The sequence below is a fragment of the Otolemur garnettii genome, unplaced genomic scaffold (genome assembly GCF_000181295.1).
Source record: "Otolemur garnettii isolate 467f Iridium unplaced genomic scaffold, OtoGar3 scaffold00087, whole genome shotgun sequence".
In the NCBI taxonomy this organism is placed as follows: Eukaryota; Metazoa; Chordata; class Mammalia; order Primates; family Galagidae; genus Otolemur; species Otolemur garnettii.
Window position 1 is genome coordinate 6,972,019 of NW_003852482.1, and position 4,809 is coordinate 6,976,827.

Below are 4,809 nucleotides of genomic sequence, written 5' to 3' on the forward strand. Positions count from 1 at the left end.
GTATGTGGTTGGCGCCTTAGCCATTTGAGCCACAGATGCCAAGCCGAGTGTAAGGATTATAGGTGTGAGCCACCATACCCGGCCTCTTTATAATTCTCTTTTTCTTGTTGCAGGTTTTAGCCAGGGCTGTATTTGAACCCGCCACCTCCGGTATTCGGCGCCCTATTCCTTTGAGCCACAGGCACCGCCCCTTTATAATTTTCTTAATAACATTTTCTTTTCTCTAGCTAACTTCAGTGTAAAAATATGGTATATAATACATGTGATATACAAAATATGTGCTAATTGACTGTTTATATTACTGATAAGGCTTCTAGTCAATAACAGGCTTTAGTAAAGTTTGGGGGAGTCAAAAGTTGTATACATTTATATACATACATTTTTGACTGTGTTGTACAAAAGTTAACTATGCCCTTGGGTGTCAGAAAACTGCTCCTTTATTTGATGAGAAACCCCAGGTATGTGTCTTTTCAACATGTAGACTGGCTAGAGAAGGTGGATTTCCTAAGGTCTTCAAAGGTAATGAGGTGTTCCAGGTGTTCCTGGAGCAGGGTGGGTGGACATCCTCCAGGTGGGAGACAATATGTGACCGTCATGGAAAGGCCTAGGGTCTGTGACATTAGTGTGAACAAGGCCATTTCTCATGCTAGAAGAGGGGTCCCATGTATGGTTGCTCCAGAGTCCAGCTCTGGGCACCTTGGATGCCTGGCCAGGTAGATGCTTGTTCTTAGGTAAAGGCCTAAATCTTCCATTCAGACCTTCCAGCTGAGACATCTTTGATGGGTAGTATAAAAATTTTCAATTTCTTCATTTTATTTTTATTTTTGTATTTTTTATTACTATGTCTTTATTGTACATGTTTTTAGAGTACATGTGGTTTTGTGGTACATGTGTATAATGTGTAATGATCTTCTTCTTCTTCTTCTTAGCCAGAGTCTGACTATTTCGCCCTTGGTAGAATGCCATGGTGTCACAGCTCACAGCAACCTCAAACTCTTGGGTTTAAGTGATTCCCTTGCCTCAGTCTCCAGAGTAGCTGGGACTACAGGTGCCTGCCACAATGCCTGGCTATTTTTTGGTTTCAGTTGTCATTGTTGTTTAGCTGGCCTGGGCCAGGCTTGAACCTGCCACCTTTGGTGTATGTAGCCAGTGCCCTACTCACTAAGCTATGGCACCAAGCCTATTATTATTATTATTATAAGCCCTCAGTTTCAATGGAGGTGCCAAGAGATCCATCTTGGCTCAGATGTCAGAGCAATGTTTTATGGTTTTCAGTGGAAAGGTCTCACCTACCTTTCATCAAATTTATTTCTAAGTATTTTAAGTTGTTGATGCTATTATAAATTATATTTTAAATTTTATTTTCTAATAGTTTGTTGCTAGTATATATAATTGATTTTTATATATTGGCCTTGTATTCTGCAACCTTGTTAAATTCATGGATTACTTCTAGTCATTTTTTAAATAGAGACAGTTTTGCTTTTCCATTTATTATCTTCGTGCTTTTTTTCTTGCCTTATTTCAGTGTTAAGAATCTTCAGTAGAATTGGTGTTGAATAGAATTGGTGAGAATAATTATCCTTATCTTGTTCACAATCTTTAGGGAAAGCCTTTATTCCATCTTTCATCCTTAAGGACTATGTTAGTTATAGGCTTTTATAGACTTTTTAAAAATCAGATGAAGAAGTCCACTCTTCTTCCTAGTTTGTTGAAAGTTTCCTCCATTTCTTTTGTCAGACAGCTTTTTCTACTATGAAGCTTTTTCTATTTATCGAAGTAATCATGTGATTCTTTCTTTTAGTCTACAAATATGGCAAGATTAACTCCATTGATTGGTTTTTCACGTGTTGAACCAACCTTGCTTTCCTGGAATAATTATATATCAATAAATCTGATTAAAAAAAATTATTTTGGCTGAGTGTGGTGGCTCACGCCTGTAATCCTAGCACTCTGGGAGGCCAAGGAGGGTGGATTGCCTGAGCTTAGGAGTTCAAGACTAGGCTGAGCAAGAGCAAGACCCTGTCTCTAAAACAAACAAACAAACAAACAAACAAACAAACAAAACAAAATAGCTAGGTGCTGTGGTGGGTGCCTGTAGTCCCAGCTACTCAGGAGGCTGAGGCAAGAGGATTGCTTGAGCCCAAGAGTTTGAGGTTGCTATATGCTATGATGCCACAGCACTCTACTGAGGGCAACAAAGTGAAACTGTCACCCTGGGTAGAGTACTGTGGTGTTATCACAGCTCAGCTGCCTGTCCTTCGAGAAACCCTCACGCAACACAGCAACCTTAAACTCCTGGCCTCAACTAATCCTGCCTCAGTCTCCAAAGTAGCTGGGACTACAGGCACCTACCACAATGCCTGGCTAGTTTTTTTTTTTTTTTTTTTAATAGAGACAGGGTATCACTCTTTTTCAGGCTGGACTTAAACTCCTGAGCTTAAGCAATCCACCGTCTTGGCCTCTCAGAGTGCTTGAATTACGGGTGTAAGCCACCACTCCTGGCCTGATTTTTAAATTTTTTTTTAGAGACAGAGTCTCACTTGGTCGCCCTTGGTGGAGTGCTGTGGTGTCACAGCTCACAGCAACCTCCAGCTCTTGGGCTTGGGTGATTCTCAGGCCTCAGCCTCCTGAGTAGTTGGGACTACAGGTACCCGCCACAACGCCTGGCTACTTTTTGTTGCAGTTTGGCCAGGGCTGGGTTTAAACATACCACTCTTGGTATATGGGGCCAGTGCCCTACTCACTGAGCCACAGGCACCGCCTGATTTTTAAATTTTTAAGAAAATAAAAAGGGAAACTTTGGGTTAAAAGAGATATAAAAGACACAATCAATCGCAATGTATAGACCTTGTTTGGATCCTGATTTTTTTTAAGTGCAAAAGAAGTATGTCTATGAACAATTGAGAGTTTGAACACTGACAGTATATTTGATGATAGCAATGAATTACCATTGGTTTTTGTTTTTAGGTATAGTAATAATGATTGTTAAAAAAAAGATTGCAAAGTTTTAGTGATGTATACTGAAATATTAATAAACGAAATGATTTCTGAAATAAGACTTTGATGAGCTCATCTCTCTTTGGATCAACTCTCCAGGCTTATGCTTCTTCCTCCTCTGCCCTCACCTGCTGTATACCCTCTATGCTGGTCTGCGTGTAGTTGCTTCAGTGTGCCAGGCTCTTTCTTGCCATACGGTCTCTGCACTCACTGTTCCTTAGAGGTGCCTCTCTAACCCTCCTATCTCCTCATCAGATTAGTTCCTTGCTGATGCTGGCACATAGCAGAGGCCTGAAGTCTCCAGCAGCAAAATGGAGTAACGTGAGGGCTCTAGTTCCTTCTCTGCTCTCACTGCTGTTGTCTTAGCCTAGACAACCATGACCTTTCACCTGCACCTGTGCAGGAAACTCCTCATCTGTCTTCTTGCCTCGCTCACCATCCACTCTTATCCATGCTCCACACTGCAGCCAATGTGGCTTTTCTAAGGGTTGGCTCTGACTTTTGTGGCCACTTGTCTGAACTGCTGCAGGACAAGGTGAGTGGACGTGATCTCATCTATGCCCCAGTGACCTGAAGGCACAGATACAACCTGTGCATAGAACCAGGGAACAGGCTTCCTCCTCTCCTCCACCTCTCTCCTCCGGACCTGCTGGGTGTGCAGACTTCAAGGACCTTGCCCTTGTCCAGGCCTCCTGGCTGGACCCCAGGTTGCCAGTCCCCGCCCAGCAGAACACAGAGTCCAGTTTTTTCTTGGAAAAAACATCAGGGCATTTGGTGAGGGAGCTGCAGAGCTGTTTTTCACCTCTGATGGTGCAAAACAGCCTCGGAGGCCAGGTGGCACTGGGGACTGGGCGGCTGGACAGGGTCTTGGCTAATGACAACTGACAGCTGGAAAAAGATAAGTGGACAACACCCTTCTGGCCCTGGCTGCAGCTTGAGTGGGCAACGTCCTCCCTGCTCCATGACTATCCTTGTGGGCAGGGTGACAGGGTATGGGAGTGAGGGACTGGGTCAGAGCCTGGACCCCAGGCCTACTCTGCCGGACTAGCTGCATAACCTTGGAAAGTCACTCTTCCTCACCATGCTCTGTTTCATAGCCTCAAACAGAAAAGGAAGGGGGGAGGGGGGAGGACGGGGGCTGGATGAATGGACATTCCCTTTTGGCTCCTTAGGTCTTGAATTGCCAAAGGCCCTGCCATCTATCCCCTGGGAGAGTAAAGGCCCCGGCCCCTGGTGGTTAGAACCCTGGGCTCTGGGGTCAGATGGGTCTGGGTCGTGTCTTTCTCTTCCCCTCCAGGCGGTGGGAGCATGGACAAGTGGCTCACCTTCTCTGAGTCCCCATTCCCTCATATGTGGAAAGTGGACACTATTATTTGGCTCTGGAGCCCCTGGGAAGATTAACTAATCTACCAGTGTAGATCCATAAGACACTGGTAGAAACTCAACAAATGGTAGTTTTACAAACACAAGAGGCCTGGGCAGACCTGGAGAGCAGCCTGAGGAGGAAGCAGGGGAGAGAGAGGAGTCTGTACTTTCCCTGAATGCCTGACTCTGCACTGCCTTGGCCCTGGGGCTGACCCTTCTGTCTCCTTGGGCTGCAAAGTCCTGGTTCCATAAAAAATTAACAGCCCAGCAAAGAGCAGGGCCCCAGTTCTGACACATGACCCCTAGGGTTGCACAAGGAAGGGTGTTCAATCCAACTCACAGGTGGGCCCTGGATGCATTGGGGTATGGATGGACCTCCTCCCCAGTCTCTGCACCAGCCTGGAATTCCACCACCAGCAACTTCTGTGCTTTAACCTGGGGGTCAGC